The 23,681-nt window shown below is 48.8% G+C and overlaps 2 long non-coding RNA genes across 3 annotated transcripts in view; both read left to right on the top strand.

Moving 5' to 3' along the window:
• The window catches only part of LOC148001212 (uncharacterized), a 50,941-nt gene that overhangs the window by 14,129 nt on the left and 13,131 nt on the right, over nt 1–23,681 (top strand). The gene's annotated exons all lie outside the window — the stretch shown is intronic.
• On the top strand, nt 7,058–10,215 carry LOC120096567 (uncharacterized). Its single transcript, XR_015637274.1, has 3 exons — nt 7,058–7,432; nt 9,393–9,567; nt 9,970–10,215. It is a non-coding gene; the product is annotated as an uncharacterized LOC120096567 (long non-coding RNA).

The raw sequence follows: 23,681 nt of genomic DNA, 5'->3' as shown, positions 1-23,681 counted from the left end.
GCAGGCAAGGCCATGTAAGCACGCCCACGGCAGTGCTCTGGGAAGGGAGGAGATAAGGGGACCATTGGAGTTTTCCGGCCATCTGCCTGTCTCCAAGGTTCTACTCTGGTTCCTGAGTGCATGCACAGGTGTGTGGACTTGCACACTCGTATGTAAATAACACACACACACACACACACACACACACACACACACACACACACTAAGATTAAATAAACATTGCTGAAGTCAGAAGCCATTCTCATATTTTTGGTTGCGAGCCCAGCCTTTAACGGCTGAACCACCTCTCCAGCCCTCAGAAGCTATTCTTCAAAAGCTTTAAAAAGAATTTTTTTTTTCCAGAATGGATGTGGTGTGCACACATCCCAGCACTAAGGAGGCAGAGGCATGTGGATCTCTGTGAGTTCAAGGCCGGCCTGGTCTACGTGTGAAATTCCAGGACAGTCAGAACTACATAACGGATCTTGTCTCAAACAAACAAAAATTGTATATATGTGATGTGTGTATGTACACATGTATGTATGCATGAATATATATGCTGTAGCACACATGTGTCTAACAGAGAACAACTCTAGGCGTTGGTTCTCTCCTTTCCCCATGCAGGCTGTAGGGATTGAACTCGGATAAACTAGGCAACAAGAGCTTAGTCACAGAGCCATCCCCATAGCCCTCAGTGGCCAACGGCCACTCGTTTTAGAATGTTTTTTATTATGTTTAATTATGTGTAAGTATATGTGTCTGTGTGTGGATGTGCACACAAGTGAAGGTGCCTGCAGAGGCTAGAGGCGTGGGATCCCCTGGAGTTACAGGCCAGTTATAACCATGGCTGCTCTCCATAGGAGCTATAAGGAGGCACAGGAAGGAGGACTTAAAAGACAAAGCCCAGGGGTTGGGGATTTAGCTCAGTGGTAGAGCGCTGGGTTCGATCCCCAGCTCCAAAAAAAAAAAAAAAAAAAAAAAAAAAAGACAAAGCCCACTTACTCAAAGCAATAACAAATATTATCTTACACGGAGAAACAGGAAGATGCACCCAGTTTTAGATAGAATCAGATCATCATGCCACCGTTATAACCTAGTGGTATTTGGAATATTCTGTGAATTAAATATAAGGAGCTTTTGAAGTGATAAGCATAAAGATTAGAAAAAGAAGAAATATGAAGAAAGAATATGTACTCTTCGATATATATGAGAAAATTCAAGATAACTCAGAAGGAAAACCAAACAAGCGTATTGACGGGGCAAGACAGAACCACACTAGGTGGCAAACGTAGCTTACGTTATATTTTAAAAGGCCAATCTCCCAAGACTGAGGTCCTAGGATTTCTATTACAACGAAAAGGGTTTTGTTTTGTTTTGTTGTTTCTCTCGGAGCGGAGCAGACTGAGCAAACGATTCACCAAGGGAAGCAAACACAGCCCTGGCTCCAGTGGCCATGAGCAGTGCTAAGGGAGGCTTTCCTTTGTCTGCCACACAGCTGAACGCAAGGGCTGTCAAATCAGGGCAGCGCACAGACTCGGTGGCCTACGGGCTGTGGAAATGTGGCACTGTAATCCGGGGAGAAAGGAAGGGCCCAAGATATACCCTCATGAGCAGATAGCCTGCGGAACAGGAGAAAAATCTTTGCCAGATATACTTAAGATGGTGTATCGATACCTGTGTTGTTTAAAAGATTTACAAAAAGTTAAACACCAAAATCTTATTTACCAGCCAGTAAAATGGCCAATGAACTCAATAAACAATCTCAAAAAAAAAAAAATAAAGTACAGGTGATCATAAAATATTTTTAAAGGTGTTCAGCATTTTTTTTTTTTGGTCAACAGAAAAATTCAAATTAAAACTACTTTGAGATTCTGTCTCATCCCAGTCAGAATGGCTACTGACAAGACAAGTGGCAAGGAATGTGGCCAGGATCCAGAAAAGAGATCTTACTGACCATCATGATGGTGATGGTGAAGAAGGAGGAGGAGGAAGAGGGAGAGGAGGAGGACGGGAGGAGGGGAGGAGGAGGAGGGGGAGAAATAGTTATATTGTCACTTGCCAAGCATGAGAAAATGTTTTTATAGCTATTGATAGAGTGTCTCGGCCTTTTGGGTATAGAATGTAGCATTCACAACTGAGTAAAAGTTCATGAAATGCTGTAAAATGTCATGAACTAAACGTCACACGAGTTCATCAGATACATGGAAAAGAAGAATAGTAATTGAACCAGAGATCCCAGTCTGTGGGATCAGCATTGTCTAAAGGCTGGAGAGAGGAGGGGCCCAGAGCTGCCGGCACCCCTGCCTTTGGGGCGTTCACATGCCCACCCCATCCCCCCACTCCCCCCTACCTCCCACCCCCCACCCCCTGCAAGCGCAGGACCGGTTTATCCAGTGCCTAGGCAAGTTAAGGTAAGGAACTCACTACACACATCTATATGGATGGAGTGCTTTCAACTTTGTGTCCTGGAGGTTGGATGTTTGTCAATAGACATGTCTGGCATTTCCTTGGGAAGGAAGCTAATATCCTAGACACTATGGGGGCAACAGACCCTTCCTTGCTGCCCGACCTGTGTTCAACCGCTGACAGGCGTAATAAGATTGGTGACGGCGGTGAAGTCGGACAGTCAAGCAGACAGCCCTTTTGAAGAGACACAGCAGACTTGGTGCCTCCTCAGAAGCCAGGCAAGAAAGAAGAGAGAGTCCAGGTTGTGTTCCCAGCTGACCGGCAGAACACTGCCTGTAGATGGACTGAAGACATTTATAAGTGAATTAACTGGGTTTAGCAGAAAACAAGGAGGTTTTGACAGTTTATGTCCGTGACATCACCAGGATGCCCAGCTGGGAACATCCAGCTGATAACGGGGAAGGTTACAGAGTCCAGGGAGGTGCATGGCTCGGGGAGTGAGTCACAGAAGAGGTGGGAGGGAGACTCCCAGGACTTAGGACTCAGGTTGAGCAGCAGCCCTCCCTACTGACCACGTGACTTTCTGTAAGGCATTTAATGCCTCTGAACCTTGTGTCCTCAATTAAGGAAAGGCTGACACACCTATTGGTATATGTCTCCAGGAGGACTCAGGCAGAAGTGTGTAGCTAGAAGGTATTACAAAACTAGGGACTTTCGGGGTTGGGGATTTAGCTCAGTGGTAGAGCGCTTGCCTAGGAAGCACAAGGCCCTGGGTTTGGTCCCCAGCTCGGGGGGGGGGGGGGGGGGGGGGAACTAGGGACTTTCATGAAGGAAGAAACCATCTGAGAACTGAACCCTGGGCTGTGGGCCTGGCCTCTCTACTTCTCATATCTCAACCTTCCCTCAGCCCCTACCACCCAGAGCCTGCTTACGCAAGGCTTTCTTCACAGGCAGTTCCCATTCCAAGTCGATTCGGGTGTGAATCCACACACACCCATGTCTACTTCCTGCCAAATGAAAAAAAGGAATAGAAAAAGAAATAAAAAAAAAAAAAAGAGATGACTGGTCCAGGATTTCATTCACCAGACGAATAAAAAAAAAAGAAAGAGAGAAGAAATAAAAAGGAAAAGGCACATCTGCTCCTAGGGATGGTGGAGGAGAAGGTTTATTGTAGACAAAAGGGAGAGCATAATCAGTCAGAGGCCTCAGGGAGAGTCCAGAGTGAACGTGGCCAGACTGAGCTGGGCCCTGTGAGGAGAGGGGGAGGGGAGAAGAGAGGGTCAGACCAAGAGAGCAGGTAAAAGGAAGATGAAAGGACAGGCTACCAAAATGGCTATAAATGGACTATAAATGGAAGGGTATCTGGGGGAAGGGCAGCCAGGATACGGGGGTGGGGTCGGGAGGGGGTTAGGGGGTGGAGTATTCCTACCCAGAGGACCCTGTACCTGCTAAGGACTGAGGAATGCTGGGAGAACCTAGCAGCCAGTGTTCTCTTTGATATGTTGTTAGGCACCAGGTTTGCAACCTACCAGATGGCAGATCAAGAACCTGACACTGCTGAATTATCAACGGGAAGATGTTCACAGGGCAGATTTTACTGCAGTCGCTACCATACACTGAAAAGAAGGATGAGCCATCCTGATAAATGGCCTTTTAAATCCTTGAAAGATGAGTAACTGAGGGGCTGAGTGTCCCTTAGTCCCCACTGTGACAGTGGCCTCCTGGCTGGCAAACCCCCCTCCCTACCCTGAACTCCAGTGGCTGCCGGGCCAGTCCCCCAGCCCCTTTCTGCTTTCTTTATAATCGGCTGATTTACTGTCCGGCCAGTCTCTTGGCCCAGGCCTCCACTCTTGGTAAGCAGCTTCTCTCTTGCTCTCCCTCCCCTCTCTCCCCATATAGTCCGGCCATGTTCGCACCTCTGGTCATTTTCTCCCTCAGATCTACAATAATCCTCCTCCACCATACCCAGGAGCGTGTCTCCTTTTTATCTATTGATTGACTGATTGGCTGACTGATAGATTGACTGATTGATTGGCTGGCTGATTGGTTGACTGATTGATTGACTGATTGGTTGGCTCGTTGGTTGACTGGTTGATTGACTGATTGATTGGTTGGCTGATTGGTTGACTGGTTGGTTGGTTGGCTGATTGATTGGTTGGCTGATTGGTTGACTGGTTGGTTGGCTGATTGGTTGACTGGTTGATTGACTGATTGATTGGTTGACTGGTTGATTGACTGATTGATTGGTTGGCTGATTGGTTGACTGGTTGATTGACTGATTGGTCGGCTGATTGATTCACGCACCACCATGCATCTCTAGAACTTTTCTATCTTGCAAACTGAAACTGTACTCTCACCGGGCTGTGTTGTGTTGCACTGGGCTGAGTGACCTTAACACATCCCAGGGAAGTCAAGCCACCTAGACCCGCTAAGCACACTTGGAAATCAAGGAAAAGAGACTGGTGAAAGGGTTCAGTCGGTGGGGTTGGCTTTTTTTGTTTGCTGTTGTTCTTCGATTGTTTGTTTCCGTGTTTTTTTTTGTTTTTTTTATTGTTTTTTGTTTTTTAAAGATTTATTTCATGTATGTGAGTACACTGTCACTGTTTTCAGATGCATCAGAAGAGGGCATCGGATCCCATTACAGATGGTTGTGAACCACCATGTGGTTGCTGGGAATTGAACTCAGGACCTCTGGAAGAGCAGTCAGTGCTCTTAGCCGCTGAGCCATCTCTCCAGGCCCCGTGCTTTGTTTTTTTGCCAAGCCTGACAGCCTGAGTTCTGAGAGGGGATTAGGGCAGGCCGTTAGGGATTCGATACAATCCTAAATAGAGAGAAAGCAAATCGTGGGGTGGCTTTGTAAACCCCCTAAAGACAGGAAAGTTCGGACACAGCTAAAACATTTTGGTCTCTGGTGTTAGCTAGCTGCTTGAGTTCAACAGCTGGAGGAGAGTAGACAGGAATTCGGCCAAGTCCTCATGCACTGGAGAAATGTTGATACATGTGACAGTGGCTGGGGTTCCACACTCTCCGGAGCCGAGCTGAGCGCTGGGGCAACTCGTCCGTGGATAAAGTGCTAGCATGCGGGTATAAAACCCTGAGTTTGGATATCCAGCATCCATGTAAAAAGCCGGGCAGGGCAGCGTGTGCCTGCAATCCCAGCTCTGGGGAGAAGGAACTAGGAAGAAGCCCTTGGGCTTACTGATCAACCAGCTCAATCAGTGAGCTCTAGGTTCAAAGAAAGACTATCTAGAAAACTAAGGTGGAGAGTAAGGAAAATCCTCTCTCTCTCTCTCTCTCTCTCCCTGCCACGCCTCAGGGGACATTATCTTCATTTTCATTTTGCAATGAGGAGTCATTTTGCAAAGCTTAGGGAGTCTGAAAGCTAGAAAGAGGAAGCATTGAAATGGACCATAAATAATCTGGAAAACGTGATGATCCTCTGTGTGTGTGTGTGTGTGTGTGTGTGTGTGTGTGTGTGTGTGTGTGTCCCCGTCACAGCCGGAAGGCTGTCATCTAATCAAGGCACACATTACTGAGCTCAGGACTGGGAAAGCGGCACAAATGGAAGAAGGAGAAACTGTGCCTCACGGTGCTGACCCTGGAGCGGGAGAGCCTGATTGTCACAGCTTCACAACTACAAACAGGCCAGGCACTGCAAAGGGAGACAGGCCGGGTGAGGGTAGCAGTCCCAGAGAACTGTCCTTGGTAGCAGTCCCGGAGAACTGTCCTTAAAACAAGGCTCCAGGGCCCGGCTCTGCCTCTCGGCTGGCTGCAGCCGTGAGCCCTGTTCTTTGGGTGGGTTTGGTTATTTCACGGGTGGAGTCAGTAGAAAGGAGGTAGAAAGTCTGATCCCTACCCAGGCTGGCTGAAACTGGTTTTAGTATTTGTACAGCTGGTGAAACACACTCTTTGAAGTTTCTGCCTAAACACAGAAGTTAGAATTAACACCTGGGCGGAGAGGGAAAGCTTGGCCTGTCAACATGGCTGCAACCCGAGGTGATCCTCCTGCCTCCACCTCTTGAAAGGACGGCGTGTGTCACCAAGCCCAGCTCCATTCGTGCTAATTCTTACGAAGGGGAAGGACGAGTATTGTTATTTTTGAGAAGGAAAAGACATGCTATTTGATGTGGTGCAGATCTTGAAAAATGACTTTGTTCTGTTCCCCCTATAATGACACCACAACAGGAGAAGTTGACAGGGAAGGGCTAAGAAGACTCCGTAGCCACCGTAACCTAAGTTACAGCGAGGGGACGAGGCCACTTCATTACAAGGCTGAGGGGCTAAGAGCCATACAGATCTCTGACTGACCGACAGGCAGGAAAAGGGGCCACAGATAGAGAAGAAAGACGGCAAACTCTTGGCCTCTCCCTCACTCTCTTGACCTGAAGGGAATAATGCCTTCCTGTCTCCAGGCAGACTTGCTTGTTGTTTTGGGGTTTCTGACTTGCAGTCAACGAGAGCCAGATCTGTGGAGAGGGGCTCCCTTGCTTCCCACGGCCCCTTCTTTTCCCTCAACTTTCTGTCCTGCCTCAACAACATTTCAAATTTGCCAGCGCTGTTTTGAAAAAACCACTGCCCCCACACTGAGAGCAAGGCTGCTAGGGTCAGAGCGCATAGCAGAAGAATGTGCTTTCAGTTTCTCTCATAATTGCTGGGAAATCAAAACTTAAGTACTCCCTGGTGGCGCAGTCCCAGCTGAAGCAACAGCTTCTGCCTTCCTGGAAACATCCTTGATGCACTGCTAGGAGACCAGGACCAGGACAGCATCCAGGGAGGGACTATTTGTATTGATACTCAGATGCGGTTTCTGTCTGTGCTGAGCATCCAGGCCAGAATGTACCCAAGGTGCTGGTCAGATGTCAAACGCTCTCTTCCTGGTCTCCACACTCTCAGAAACAAAGGGACGGGGACACCAAGTGCCTCCTGCCCCTCTCAGGCTCCCAGTTGCCTCTGACTTTCGTCTGGATTCCTCAACGGTACATGCCTCTGTTGACAGGGTCATGCAAACTCAGCTCTCGTGTTAACAAGGCCATAGAAGCTCTTCTCTGTAAGTTGCTCTTTGTACTGCTCCAACAGGAAGGAACGCCTGGTCCTTCATGCCAGCCACTGCCCCTTGTTGACGTTGTCTGCTGTTGGAAGAGACACAACCCCGAGACTCCTTCCAATGGGTTCAGCAGGCCGTGTGTTCCTCTCTTAGGGTTCTAATGCTGGAATAGTTTCTAATCAAGTCTAACGTGGTGGTTGTTGTGCTTTACTCGGTGCTTTCGGTGAGAGAGGAGGAACAAGTATGTTAGTTAGGCTTTATCATATAAGCGATTTAAGGTATGTTAGGCTATGACAAAGGGAGACAGAGTAGAACCATTAATAACCGACCATTAATCGACTCGAGCCAGGGAGGGCTCTATAATTGTAGAACATGGAAAGCAAGAACGCGTGTGCGATTCAGGCGTGCTTTCCTGTGGTGGTTGGGTCTGGCGTGTATTAATGCTCTCTGGTCAGAATGTTAATGTTTTACAGGAATAATCTCATCTGATCCTTAAAACCCCATAATATGTTCTGTTATCTCCATTTTATTGTGGAAACAAGGATACTTATAGGGGCTAATTATTGCCCAAGGTCCACATGGCTAGCGGGCCAGACAAGGTCTGTAATCACATCTGTCTGCCACCAGTCGACTATTTATCTGTGCTGTACAGAGTCAGGAAAGCCATCGACTTCTCAGAATAATGTTTGCGGTTGGGGTTTTTGGTTTGTTTATGTGGGATTCTTCAGGGCGGGGGGCCGGGGGTTAGAAAGTGTGTGCTCTGCCGTTGAAGTCGGTCCTCAGCAGCAAACGGTTTTTAAGCGCCACTGCTCTGAAGTCGGAATAAAACAAAGCGGATAGAAGAAAAAGGAGGAGGAGGCTGGGGATTTAGCTCAGTGGTAGAGCGCTTGCCTAGGAAGCGCAAGGCCCTGGGTTCGGTCCCCAGCTGGGGGTGGGGGGGAGAAAAAGGAGGAGGAGGAAGGGGAGAAAGAAAAAAAAAAGGATAGGAAAGAAGGAACAGAAAGGGCAATTAATTCTCTTGAAAGGAGGAAGGAAGCAGCCTCTCTGAAGGTGGCTCCCCGGAGCCTGTTGCCCTACCACACACAAACCTTTCTTTGCCTTGCTTGATTTGCAAACAAAAGTGAAACTTAGCTGGGGCCAGTTCCTTACAATGCCGTTTTAAGGTAAAACAAGACTTAAATTCAACCAGCCACAAGCTCCCAACGGACTCAAGAATTCCTGGCAAAGTGGAGCAGACCAGGAATCTACACTACTCTCTGTTAGATCTTTCCTTTGCTTCCAGGAAGATTCGTCCTGAACAAACGACACTTTCCTCCCCTGTCTTCCCTCACCCCCAAACCACCATCTTTGGTCTCCCTGATACTCGAATCACAGTTTGCTGTGACAGGCTCTTGACATTTCACTGTGTCGACTGGACACTTCTCAGTGGTCAAAAACGCAGCCTCTTGGGTAACTCAGCAGTGAGAAAAGCGTCCAAAGTGAAGGAAGGGAGCTGGAGAGGATTGCGTTCCAGGGGATCCAGGTTCGATTCCCAGCCCCCGCAAGGTGGCTTACAACCATCCATAACTCCAGTCCCGGGGGATCCAACGCCATCTTCTGGCCTCCCTGGGCATCAGACATGTGGTGCACAGACACACATGTAAGCAAAAACACTTGCACACACAATATAAAAGCAAACCTTAAATAAAAATGGTGAAGGAAATACATGTTCACCTTGGAGGCCAACCAAACCGTGAGGACCGTGAAAGATCCTCAGGATGGTGTGTGTCGGGATAGAATCACGGCTTGAGTCCCTGACAGAAGGACAGACCACATCAGGCCAATACAGTCCCAAGTAGAAGAGGTTTATTGAGGATGATGGAGACAGAAGGGACGGAGTTGGGGGGGGGGAGAAAGAAGAAAAAGAGAACGAGGGGGAGGAAGGGCCTGCCTTTTATTTAAACTGTGACATAATTGCTCCCAGGTGAAGGTGGGAGCTGAACCAAATGTATGCTGGGAATGTATGGCCATTGCCATGGCAACAGATGTGCCTGCAGGTGGCGTCACTGCTGGAGATGGAAAGTGGTTCCTGATACCAACATAATATAGCTGGGATATGTGCTCATCTTGGACCTGGAACCAGACCCAAATGTACCACAGTAAGGACCAGGACAGCGGGCTGCCTGCCTCATATCTAGTAGCTACTGAAATAGAGTCAATTTATAGAACCCGATAAATGGTACTTAATCAAATATCAAACAGCTCATTAAGAAAGACCAAGAACAATGTAGGTAGAGGTGGGGACTGTGCACACCTATCCAGGCTATCTGAGAGGAGGTCCTGACCACTCATACACAAACTTTAAAAATGGCAGAGCCAGGGGCTGGAGAGGTGGCTCAGTGGTTAAGAGCACTGACTGCTCTTCCAGAGATCCTGAGTTCAATTCCCAGCAACCACATGGTGGCTCACAACCATCTGTAATGGGATCTGATGCCTCTTCTGGTGTGTCTGAAGACAGTGACAGTGTACTCATATAGAATAAATAAATGAATCTTTTTTAGAAATGGCGGCTGGAAGGAGGAGGGACAAGTTGGAACAGGCTTCTAAGAGGATAGGGTGAATCCTTCAGGCGCTACAAAGGAGAAGTTGCCACTAACTCCTCAAGGCCAGGATGCAGATGAATGTCTGAAGCTCCAACCTTCTGACACAGGCTCGGAGAGAGAACAGAAAGTACTTCTGGGAGGAAGTGGCTCAGAGCCATCTAGTTAGAACTCTCTTAAGTTCAAGAGAACTTCCTTGAAGTCACATGCTTAATTCGAAAAACGTAAACTTTTCTTTTTACCTTACCGTTGTATCGGCATGAAAATCTTTTTACACGAAACTACCACGTGAAGTCGTTCTTGTAAGACGTGAACTGCGCTGTGTCCCCCGGCCATACTGGGTCTTGGGCTTTCAGTGCAGGAAGTGTGGAGGGATATAAGCATTCAGTCCATGAGTACAGACAGACGCACGCACATATACCATATGAGATGTTTAGGCATCGTAGTGCCCTTTGTGTGACATTTCCTAATGGAGGTTTATGACAGCTTTATGATACGTTCACAAATACTTCGCACTCTTCCCTCCAAAGGGAGGGACCTATTTTACCTTCCTGTAAATGTGGACCAGACTTAGCCACTTTCTGTGTCTGACAAATTCTAGACAGGACGGTGGGTAAACCTTGCCTCTTCCCTCTCATCCCCTTGACTGCGTCCTCCAGGGTGGTTGAGTTACACTCTCTGCAGGACAATCCAGATGGGGCAGACTGTGGTTGGACGGTTTCTGTAGGCCGCCCCTGTGGGTGAGGCATGGTGCAAGTCAACCTTAAGAGAAGTCACAAGCCAATCCAGACATGGCATCGCACGCTTACAATCCAAAAACATGGGAGGCAAGGGCAGGGAACTGTGCAGAATTTAGGTCAGCCCGGGCTTCATAGCAAGGCCTTGTCTCAAGAAACAGAAAACAAGGGCTGGGGGCTGGAGAGATGGCTCAGTGGTTAGAGCACTGACTACTCTTCCTGAGGTCCTGAGTTCAATTCCCAGCAACCACACGGTGGCTCACAACCATCTGTAATGGGATCTGATGCCCTCTTCTGGTGTGTCTGAAAACAGCCACAGTGTACTCTTATGCATAAAATAAATAAATCTTAAAAAAAAAAAAAAGAAAGAAACAGAAAACAAAACAACCACAAAACCAAATGAACAAAAAAGCAGGTCTCAGTTCCCAGCCACGCGCTGGGCAAGACGGTGCTTGAAGTCAGTTGCTCCTGGGAGGGAAAGGGCCGGATAAGTCAGACAAAGGCAAGTAAGGCTGTGAGAGCAGACTGCCTGGCCTCCAGCATCTGGGTTTAGCAGAGCTTAGGTCGTTCTGATCCTGGCTCAGGAGGGTCAAACGAGCCAATCGAGCCAACTCCACACTCAATCCCGTCATGCAGATGGCTTTAAATCATCACGGAAACTACAGGTATCATGCAGTTGGCATGTTACGAAGCGGTCACCAGTGCTACTCGTCCACAGAGAGCTTGCTTTCCAGAACACCTCTGGGGCAGGACCACAGATGGACATCTAAATCTTTAAAATAATAATAATAATAATAATAATAATAATAAATAATAACACCTGTTCCACCTTTCTGAACTCACATACCCCTTCCTTCCTCCCCCAGCCCCATGTGCTGCACTGTTAAACCACCTCCCTGGGTCCCTATAAACTTACAATGACCTGAAGGACAGGGTCAAGGTTGGACGTCTCACAAAGCATGAAGCTCCACAACAGACTGCGGGGACAGCCGTCTCCCTCACTTACCATCTGTAGCCGAGGCCTGTGCTGTTGCCACCCCATTCTGCAGCAGACTCTCGGTGCACAGTGTCTCGGTGCTCAGTGCACAGTAGGTGCACACCAACGCTCTCCCAACCCTACCCCATCAAACCTATGTCGCTCAGAAGTCCCGAGGCCAGGGTTAACTTCTCCCGCTGCACAGCCAGCCCTAGGAAGGACTGAACAAGGAAGGAGGAAAGACCTGAACAGGCTCAGGTATGTGCTGTGGGGGCTCGGGCACCCAGAGCACGGCACAGAAGAAAGTGGTGCTGAGACCACGGCTTTCAGCCACAAGCTCCACTCAGTGGAGTGTGGTCAGGTGAGTGAGACTCTCTAAACATGTAGGGAGGGTCCTCCTGCTGGCGTCAAAGGACGGCCTACTTATTGTGTTATTGTGTAATGAGCTCCTCTCTACGGACCCCAAATTACCAGCAATTCCAGATTTATTTCCCCTAGAAAGTGAAGAAAAGGTGAGTTCTGAGTCGGCATTGGTGCAGAATAACAGTGACAGTCGGTGTCTCCGAGGCTCGGGAGGAGCTAGAGGTGGCAGCTCACGCTGTTTGTGTGTGCACGCGTGTGCATGTGCACACAAGAGTGCTCATGTGTATGTGTGTGGATCAAAAGTTACTGAGTGGGGGTTGGGGATTTAGCTCAGTGGTAGAGCGCTTGCCTAGCAAGCGCAAGGCCCTGGGTTCGGTCCCCAGCTCCGAAAAAAAAAAGAAAAAAAAAAAAAAAAGAAAAAAAAAAGTTACTGAGTGTTGTTTCCCCAGGAGCCATCTCTAGCTTCTGCCTCAGTGTGCTAAGTGCTGGAGTTACCAGCCACCACATTTAACTCAAATGCCCTCCCTTTAGAGACCACAGTGAAAGCTGCCTGTGCTCGCCACCCTCGCCTCTGTGTTGTGAATGATCTGCTGCCTCCCTCAAGTGGCCCTGCATGGAGGAGGCGGGCGGTGTCGAGGGACCTTTCAATGTCAGTTGTCCCATGTTTGTCTCGCTGCACCTGAGACTGGGTGTACAGTGCAGAGCAGTCAGGAAGTAATGTCGGTGTCGCCCGGATCCAGGTTGTTATGTTAGTCCTGTGTCCAGTCTCCAATCAAAACCTACTATATCTGTCAGTCCCACAAGTTAGCTGCCTAGTCAGGATAAGGCAAGGCATCTGTAAGGTAGATAGATAGGTACCCAGCAATAAAGAATACACTGATTTTAAATAATAGCCTAGGCTGGCAGGTGACTGTATGTAAAGCACTCTCTCAGGGACTCAGGATTCTTCTACTAATCCGTTACCCCCAATGTGGTAATTTATTGCCTGTACACCATGGCTTCTTGGAGTTTCAATGCCAAGAAAACCAAAGAGCAAATGTAGGTGTCCGTACGTCACAGAGGAACCAGGGCTTCCTTCTGTAGTCTCTCAATCTCACTGATTAAAAAAATTGTTTGTTTACTGAGACAGGATCTTTCTGTGCAGCCCTGGCTGTCCTGGAACTCAGTATGTAGACCAGGCTGGCCTCAAACTCATAGAGATCGGCCTGCCTCTGCCTCCCCAGTACTTGGATGAAAGGCGTGGGTCATGAACCCAGCTGATAAAAGAATTTTTAAGTGGGCTCTGAAGGAAGCTTGAGGAGGATCACCTCATAGCTGCAGGGCAGACCAGCGGTTGTATCCTGGTGATCACTGTGTGGGTGGCGGTGGGCACAGAATGGGGAAATGGGGAAATTGAAGAAGGGAGAGGAAGAGAGGTAAGCCTTGTCTGTGAGGCAATCATCGAAGGTCTACGAGTAGCTAGAGAGGTGGATGCTTAGGATTTGGTTGGCACCCAAAAAAGAAATGCAGATGTGGGAAGGAAAAGTTAGGCTTTTTTGAGCTAGAACTCAGAAAAGGGGCAGCCTTCACACTGGAAGCCTACAAACAGCTGCCTCGAGGGAGGAGCTCTTCCCCAGGGGTCTTGTACTTCGAGCATCCCACACTCTGGGGCTGGCCAGTTCTGCAGCTGGTATATATTGCCCATGACGATTCGCTTTCACTTGGCACTGCTTTAGAACAGAGTCCTCGGTGACTCTGCCCTTATCAATCCCCGTGAGAGGACACCTTGACCGACTTTCAGTTCCCACACCTACAGACCCGTCCACCTGTGACTGGATCAGCACCTGTCACTCTCTGTGCACCCGCCTTATCATCACTTGTCTCTCCTGCCAGATCTGTAAACGGTGGGACTTTGAATCTTTGTCACTGTGTGTGATATGATAAGTAAGTACCTTGGACCATCCTGCAGTGTGGTTTTAGAGAGTAAGCAGACTCCAGAGTTGAAGAAAAGTCACTCTTCTCTTGCTTTGTCTTTTGTCTGCTCTCTGGACACTTGATTCTCGGTTTTCTACTTAAGAAAATGAAGAGAATGGGAGGGAGAGGAGAGGAGGTCGGGGAGAGAAGATGGAAATATTTTTAAAGAACGAAAGCCACGTACACAGCTGTTCGACCTCGAAGAAGTTCCTCATTCCTTGAATTAATCTTATCTACATACTCACTATCTGTTCCCCTTAAAAACTGCAGATTTTTGCTGGGGTTACAACACTAAGATTCATCAGGGTGTGGTGGCACATGCCTGGAAGTCCAGAATTTCAGAGATAGGAGCAAAAGGACCTGGAGTTTGAGGCCAGCTTCTGCTACAAAGCAAGTTCAAGGCCAGCTTGAACTAAGATTCTAAAAACACTGCACACACAGACATACACACACATACAGACACACACATACAGACACACACATACAGACACACACACACACACACACACACACACACACACACACACACACACACACAGTCATGCAAGCAAAATAGACTTAGAGATTAAAATTGATCAAATCAGTGTTCTGATCCTTATCATTCCAAAGAGTAAAAAGGTGGCTGGATTTATGGATTCTGGGGGGGAAGAGGGTCCCATTTTGCCCAGAATTTTTCTAGTTTAGCATAGAAAGCACCAGGCAGGCCGGGATTTGCGGTCACCTTCCAAGGAGGAAAAGGGGGCCCAGATACACCAGCTTTCAGAAAGTTCCAAAGGTGTGGGCTCAGTAGCACCAAGGGCAAGCCGGACCCAAACACTGACTTCTGCCTTCCACAGCTCCTCAGAGGGAGAGAGAACAGCAGGGAGGACATTTTTCACCAAGTCGTAGCTGAAGTCTCGCTTATTTTGTACATCCCTCAGTGCCAAGTGGAGTGCCACCCAGCAAGCTCCAGCTAGAGCTTCATAGCATGTAGACCAAGCTTGAGGGTTGTGTCATGGCCTTGGCCTCCAAGAAAGTCAATAAAGTTAAGAGTGGAGCTGAACTGGCTGCTCTTCCAGAGGTCCCAGGTTCGATTCCCAGCACCCACAACCATTCATCACCCCAGTCCCAGTGGGTCTGCTGCTGTATTCTGGCCTCTACTGGGCACTGCACACACAGGGTACACAAGCATGTGGACGACACGTATACAGTGTAAGGCTGAGACTCCTACCACTGACCAAAGCCTTGTTCTGCCTTGCCCCTTCCTTTGTGTGGTGTCTCTGTAATGAGTGCACTTAGCCAGACTGAACTACATTGCCCCATCTACCAGGCTCTGACTAGGGTGGGCCAACAGACACTCATTGGACAAGGACCTCTGTCTCTAATTCTTCTACCTCTGAACCTGGGTGAGGAATTGTGATTTTTTCCACTGTAACAACTCAAGCCAAAGTCTTGGCTACAGACTTAGAATTTCTCCCAATATAGCAGTTATAATATGGAAGGCAAGTTGTTCTGTTCCTAGAGACACCATGACTAATTAGCCCTTGTCGAAGGTCTTTATGACCCATGTCAACTGATCATGGTGTGTGCATACCATCCTGTGATACACCACGTTGGTTCTGTAGCTATGACGTGTAGCCATTCTTATTGAAATAAGGCTGTTTGCTGGGCGGCGGGAGAGCACAGCTTTAATCCCAGCACTCAGGAAGCAGAGACAAGCAGATCTCTTGTCTATAAGCCTGGTCTACAGAGTGAGTTCCAGGGCAGTCAAGGGTATTGTGTGTAGAGGATCCATCCAGCCCAACTCCCCTAGGCCTTTGAGGTCCCTCATTCTTAGGAAAGCAGGAGAACTCTCTAGAGAATGCTCTTGGGTGAATGATCTTGACCTGGTCTACTGAGGGGCTCCACTCTGCTTGCCTTAACACCCGGGTGTCCTCCCATTCACGGTCACTGGGTTTCCGACTATATGGATTTGGAAAGCGTGGTGTTCACGTTCTTCCTAGGATCTAGTGTGTACCTGCCCTTCTGAAGCATGCTGAGATCTGACGCTAGGTGGGGACCTAGGGACAGTGTGTGTGATGGGGGCTGCTGGTGGTGGTAGGTTTTAAGGAGAATGAACAGCCCATTTCAAGGTATCTACCCAGAGGTTATCAGAGGTGCCAGTTCTCCTCCTTCTGTCAGACTTGGTACTAGGCCAGAGTCCAAGCATACTTTGACCAGGGAAAGTCTAACATAAAGAATTATTAACTATGCCAAGAATGGATAAGGAGAATGGACGAAAGTACACGGGGGTCAAGAAGAGACTCGAGGAGGAATCTCTTCTCAATCCGAGGGTCAAAACACTGGAGAGGATGTGGCTGAGGACCGCTGGACAAGTTGCTGGGTGGCTGGGACCTGCTTGTCTATAGTTTTTGAACAGGCAGGGTCCCCCTTTCGAGAGAGCATAAGAGCTGAGGCTGGCAGCAGTTCAGTCATGGCTGGAGAGGATGGCCAACTTCTGCAGGGTGCATGGGGAGCCAGGTTGCCTGCCCTACCTGTGCAGGGATTGAAGATGTCAGGATCCCACCTGAACCGGGTGTCATGGCTTCGAAGGGCTGTAGTTATAGGGTAGAGTGGTGAGCCCTGGTGAACGAGGGTTGTTCTTCTGGAACCCAAGTTCATGTGCAGACAAAGCAGCAGCGAGAGAATTTTAGTCTCACATTTAAAGAGCTCGATGGCCGTGCTATGTCTCAGTCACTGCTCATTGTGTAGGGAACCGCCTAGTGCTTTTCCAAGGTGACAACTTCTGCGAGCATGAAAGTCTCAGCTGCTCCACACTGCCCCATTGTCTGTTCCCTTCTGCCTCAAGAATTGGTTCATCCCACCCGAGGTTTCTGCACTTGCACATTTTTCTTCCTGGACTGGTTACTTGTTTGCGGGAGGAGGGCAGCTTCTGTTAGCGTTTGAACCTGCAGGAGCGTTTATCTCCACACACATGAAGGCCGGCCAAAGCCCAACTGAAGATAGGAACACGAACGCCGGGATGGGAACAATGAAAACCTGGGGACAGATCTCAGCTCTACCCAGCTGGGTATCAGCTGTGTGATGGCCCACAGCTGTTTGGAATTTCAGTTCCGAGGGCTGGGGATTTAGCTCAGTGGTAGAGCGCTTGCCTAGGAAGCAGAAGGCCCTGGGTTCGGTCCCCAGCTCCGAAAAAAAAAGACCAAAAAAAAGAAAAAAAAAAGTGGAATTTCAGTTCCAGGGGATCCAATACCTCTGGGCTCTGAAGGCGCCTGTACTCATGTGCACACACCCACACACAGACACATGTCTACCGGCAATACATACGTTTTCTAAACTACTGCTGGTAAGGTATAAACACACGTGCATATGCATGTCTGAGTGCTCACGTGTGTGCCACAACGCATGTGTAGGAGACAACTTTGTGAAACTGGTTCTGGGGACTGAACTCACATCACCCGTCTGCACGGCACCTTTCCCCACTCAGGATTCCAATCCGTTAGTGTCTCCTTTCTTCTGTCTTTGAAGATGAAAGGTAACCTGAAAGCAATCTGTGGTAAGGATCCTTCCTGCCACAGCTGACCTCTGCCGCTGTCCATCTCTAGACACTGTGCTTGTCTCTCTGTTGCATGAAGGAAGTTGGGTCATTTATGTTTGTTATACTAGAACCAAAGGGGGTAAGTAGTTACTAAGTTTACTCTATTTTTTTCTTTTCTTTTATTGGATATTTTCTTTATTTACATTTCAAATGTATCCCCTTTCCCAGTTTCCCCTCCGGAAACCCCCATCCCATTCCCCCACTCCCTGCCTCCAGGAGGGTGCTCCCACTCCCAACCCCCCACTCCCTCCTGCCTCCCTGCCTGGCATTCCCCTACACTGGGACATGGAGCCTTCACAGGACCAAGGGTCTCTATCCCTACTGATGCCCGACAATGCCATCCTCTGCTACATATGTGGCTGGAGCCATGGGTCCCCGCATGTGTACTCTTCGGTTGGTGGTTTAGTCCCTGGGAGCTCTGGGGGGGGGGGGGGGTTCTGGTTGGTTGATATTGTTGTTCTTCTTATGGGGTTGCAAACCTCCTCAGTTACAAAGTCTTTTGTGCTCAGTTCAATGGTTGGCTGCAAGCATCCACCTCTGTATTTGTCACGCTCTGGCAGAGTCTCTAAGGAGACAGCTTTATCGGGTTCCTGGCGGCATGCACCTCTTGGCATCCCCAGTAATGACTGTATATGGAATGGATCCCCATGTGGGGCAGTCTCTGATGGCCTTTCCTTCAGTCCCTGCTCCACACTTTGTCCTTGTATTTCCTCCTGTGAGTATTTTGTTCCCCCTTCTAAGGAGTACAAAAGCATCCACACTTTGGTCTTTCTTCTTCTTGAGCTTCATGTGATCTGTGGATTGTATCTTGGATATTTTGAGCTTTTGGGCTAATATCCACTCAGTGAGTGCACACCATGTGTGTTCTTTTGTGACTGGGTTACCTCACTCAGGATGACATTTTCTAGTTCAATCCATTTGCCTGTGAATTTCATGAAGTCATTGTTTTGATAGCTGAGTAGTACTCCATTGTATAAATGTACCACACTGTTTGTATCCATTCTTCCAAACATTGACATCTGGATTCTTTCCAGCTTCTGGCTATTATTAATAAGGCTGCTATGAACATAGTGGAACATGTGTCTTTGTTATATGTTGGGGCATCTTTTGGGTTTATGCCCAGGAGAGGTATAGCTGGGTCCTCAGGTAGTACTATGTCCAATTTTCTGAGGAACCTCCAGACTGATTTCCAGAGTGGTTGTACCAGTTTGCAATCCCACCAACAACGGAGGAGTGTTCCTCTTTCTCCACATCCTCGCCACCATCTTTTGTCATTTGAGTTTTTTTATCTTAGCCATTCTGACTGGTTCCAGGTTGAATCTCAAGGTTGTTTTGATTTGCATTTCCCTGATGACTAGGGGGATGTTGAACATTTCTTTAGGTGCATCTCAGCCATTGGATATTCCTCAGTTCAGAACTCAGTTTACTCTTTTTTTTTTTTTTTCTTTTTTCTTTTTTTCGGAGCTGGGGACCGAACCCAGGGCCTTGCGCTTGTTAGGCAAGCGCTCTACCACTGAGCTAAATCCCCAACCCCTCAGTTTACTCTTTTAAAAAGAACACACTTAGGCCAGAACTCGGGGAGGAAAGAGAACCGACAATGGCTATGACCAATGACCTCAGGCGCATGGTGTTCTTTAAAGGCTTTGCCTACAGGAGCAGCTAGAATTTACCGCACTGAAGGGAAAACGCTGATCTCCACAGAAAACACCGGCGCCCTGTGGTGCTTACTACTACTAGCTGGTGAGGGCGGGTAGGAAAGACAAATCAACTTCCTATCGATAGATAAGGCAGGGAGAGCGTAATTAGGATTGGCAAAGATTAAAGGGGGAGGAGTGAGGGCAGTCATGGCGACTTCCAAGGGAGTGTTTCCAGAAGGAGGGAGGGAGGGAAGAAGGGAGGGAGTGAGTGAGTGAGTGAGGGAGGGAGGCAGAGGAGGAGTATCGCAGTAACCAGGGTCTGACCACCCAAGGACCTCAGCTACACCCTGAGGGAGGCTGGGAGTCTCTGAGAGGTTCTGAGCGTGGGCAGACTTGTGCCGCCTGAAGCTTTAAAGGAATCCTGTAATGTGGGGAGGAAGAGGGCGGTGGGGACAGTTACTAATATAGGAAGCTGTTGCGGTGATCCACGGGAGGGAAGAGGGTGACTTGGGTCGTCGTGGAGGCAGTGGGGTGGCTGTCTATGGAGTTTGGAGGCGGAGCTCCGTGGCTCTGAACTTGGGACACGGCATTTCTGGGAGGAGTCACCGACAGCTGCCTGGCTTTGGCCGGAGGAAAGGAAGAGGGGAATGCTGTTGCTAGGGGAGCACGGGTTGGGGGTGGGGCAACAAGGCTGGGGGTGGGGAGATTCAGCTTTGAACACGCCGGGTTGGGAGGCTCTTTTCTGGTGTTGAAGTCAAAATGTCAAGTAGGTGTTTCAGCAGGTGGTCCGTCCGGGTCTGGCTCAAGGAAGAGAGGTGTGGGCTGGAGGCTTCCGTGGTACTTAATCAATCCCAATGGTTTCCTGAGCTCATCCCGGACACAGTTAGTGCCTGAGCCTGCTTACTGTGCACTGAATCTTGGCCTGGTGGCACGGGTCTGTCAACCCATCTACTGAGGAGACTGAGACAGGAGGATTGAATTTCAGGGCTGGTGAAGAGTGAGTCAGAGGCCGGCCTGGCCACCTTAGTGAGCCCTTCCTTCAAAATAAAAATAAGATTAGAAAGAGGACTGTGGATATAGCTCTGAGGTGCCCGTGGCTTTGCCGTGAGTCTTGCTTAGGCCATTTTCCCATGTAGTTCTCACGCCGCCATCGCCGCCACCGCCGCCACCACGAGGTCAGCATTATTTAAAGTATTCAAGTTCTATGGTAAACTAAGCTGAGGTGGAGACGTCTCAATGGTCTGCTGAGTTCGGAGCAGTGTGGACTCAAAGGTTCGCTCTTCTTATGCTTCTCAAAAGTGGCAAAGGCTCGCTTTATTTCTACAAGCCTCGGCTTTCGACAGGAGTTTTGTGAGTTCTACAGAGAGAGAGGACGCTGGTACCATCATTCAAAGGGCAGCGTCTCTGCCTTAGCTTGCTCTTGAGGGCTTACGGGCTGCAATCTGACAAAAGAATGGACTGAGGAGCCAGGCATGGTGGTTAAAACCACACAATCCCACCCAGTCTTCCGTCCGAGGCAGGGAGATCCGACATTCAAAGCCAGCCCCTGTGTTTTGTGGGTTTTAATACAAAGTTTTCATAGTTAAGTGTGTGTTTTATGCTAACAACTTTGGTCAGAAGAGCCACATTTCAAGTGCTCACCAGGTTCATGGGATTGCAATATTGGGGGGCACGGTGCTACACACAACACTGAAAGCTTCCAGAAGTTGGAAAATGACTGATTCGTCTCTGTCCGAAGCAAGTAGCCTGCGTCTCCCACATAGTGAGTGATGTTTCAAGTGTTTGATGGCTGACTAGGTCGGCTATAGATGTTAAACATGTTCCCTTTTCCAAAGAAGTGAGTTCTGTATAAAGTACAAAACCTAAAACCTAAAACCCTCCCTCTACCAATAAAGCAACGATCTTATCATTGAGAACAGGAGTCTGTCTGATGTCAGCTCCTGGTACTTACGATCTAACAAGGCAGCATGTACCCACAATGCCTCTTACCCAACGGGAAAGTCACCCAGACAAGCCATAAGGAAGGAACGTACATTTCCTATAAGTGCATTGGAAAATATTCAGCGGCACCGGAAGTCCCAGGTTGTTGAAGAAACAGTTTACTCCTGCCTGGCTACTGTTAAGGAAGGAACAACGCTGCCTTAATGTCAGCTGGAGACAGGACTGAGGCTTTGTGCACTGTGGACAGAGGGATGTAGATCTTTCTGGAGTGCAACTTGAGAAAATGTTTCTCAGGCCATAAAACTGTTCATACTACTACACCCAATCTTCCCTGGACTCCACAAGCCTTTAAAGTGACAGGTAGGTACACAGAGGCCTGCCTCTGGTACTTGAGTGCCGGGATTAAAGATGGACGCCACACGGGCTGGCCTGGAAGTCTAGTTTTAAAGACCACACGGGGGCTGGAGAGATGGCTCAGTGGTTAGAGCACTGACTGCTCTTCCAGAGGTCATGAGTTCAAATCCCAGCAACCACATGGTGGCTCACAACCATCTGTAATGAGATCTGATGCCCTCTTCTGGTGTGTCTGAAGACAGCTACAGTGTACTTATATATAATAAATCTTTTAAAGACCACACGGACAAATCCAGGATTCTACTCACAGGGTAGTTTCAAACAAGAACCTTAGAGAGCATGGCCTTCCAGTTTTTGTTACAAGGCAAAGTGACATTGCGACCAGCGCGTTCCCTAGAAACTTTCTCATATTTGTCTTTGGTTTTCATTGCACGGTTTGCAGTTTGGATCCTTGTGCACGTGGGATGAAAACATTCTTACTGCGACACCTCACACTGTGAACTGGAGTTCGTCCTCGAAGGGCATTAACCATGCCCGGCGGCCGCAGTGGAATAGTTAGTACTCAAAGGTTACATTCAAATGTTAGTTCACTCATCACAGGGAGAGGCAAGTACTCAAGTGTTTCCAGTGTGGTGTGCTGGGGACACCCCAGTGGTGGAGACAGGGGTAGGGTGTGTGTGTGCGTGTGTGAGTTTTCCTTCCTAACAGGGGAAACAGAGAAATTCTCAACCTATTTGAATACCCAGACCCCTGAGAAGCGAGGGTTTAAGGCGGCGACCCCAAACCACGCTGCTGTGGGCTATGGCTGGAACACAGCTCTTAGCATTGTGTCTGAGGTAAGGACCCGGTATGTTCTCAGGGAATTTGGAAGGCGGGCTACAAGAGTTGGAATCGTTCATTTTATACATAACAGATTGTTATACATCTAGTGGCTTAACACAGACCAAGTGCATGAACTTATCGTTCTGGAAATTACAAGCCTCAAATCAGCCTCACTGGGCTAAGGTGAAGGTGCCAGTCAGAAGGCCGGGCTGCCTCTGGGTCTGAGACACGAGTCCTTTCACATGCCTTGGCCAGCAGCCTCTCCCTTCCCTTACTACATCTCTGGCTTTCTGTGATGGCATCTCCTCCTTCTCCCTTAGATCTTCCTGCGAAAAGAAAGCCTGTGTTTACTCTGTAGTCTACATACAAGAGGGTTATTTTGAATCTGGTCCTTAGCTCAGGCCTGGTTGTGGCGCCATGGAAGTTCTGGGGTCTTCTCTTTAGCTTACTGCAGTAGCAGACACAGGAAGGGCCAGACCGTGAGCTGAGGGAGAACTGGAGTGGAGAGCGCAGTAGCTTCGGGCGGACTCCATTCGAAGTGTGGCCTCGACATGTAAGGCTCAGTAGCTTTCTAGGATTCCTTAAGCAAGAAAATTAATTTTCTCAGTCTTCTGGATGCCGGAAGTGAGGCATGACCCCTTAGCTACCGTTCTGCTGTTAGCAGGCTTCTGTCTCTGCACATTTTGTAGTGGTCTGGTTTGGGGAGCTGGTTTTGTAGCTCGGGCTGACCTGGACCTCACAGCCCCCTACCTGTCAAAGCTGGGATTGCAAGCACACGCCCCCTCACTAGCTCACACTTGCCTCTTCTACTTCCAGGGACAGCTGCCCCCCTCGACTCTTAAATTAGTAATTCCCTCAGAGGCCTAATCTGCAAACGCAGCCACAGGAGATATTCGGGGTTAGGATTTCAAACCATGAATGTGATAGGGCTAAGACTCTGGCCATAACTGGAGGTGACATAAGCTGGTTCGGCTAAATGTTGGCAGTTATTACAGACCAGAAGGTGGTGCCTAAGGGCTCCTGTCTGCCTGGGTTGTCTCAAGGACTCACAGCAGGCTCAGCTGCCTATGCCTCTGCTAGCAGGACAGCTAAGTGTGACCCAAGGAGTGTGATGAGGCCAAGCCAAGAGGGTGTGTGTGGGCTGGAGGCTCAGTTAGGAAATAGTGGGGTGCAGTCTGACGGTGAAGCCCTTTACAGTCTGGTGGAATACTTAGCAAGGTTACTGGGGAGAAGGAGAGGTGGCCACCGGGACGCAGTTCAAGCGTGAGTCCTGCCTCCAGCTCACCATTCAATGACACAGCACAGTGAGCTCT

The sequence above is a fragment of the Rattus norvegicus genome, chromosome 14 (assembly GCF_021556685.1).
Source record: "Rattus norvegicus strain SHRSP/BbbUtx chromosome 14, alternate assembly SHRSP_T2T, whole genome shotgun sequence".
Lineage (NCBI taxonomy): Eukaryota > Metazoa > Chordata > Mammalia > Rodentia > Muridae > Rattus > Rattus norvegicus.
Note: the sequence above shows the minus strand (reverse complement) of the source record. Positions and strands in the feature narration are given on the sequence as shown.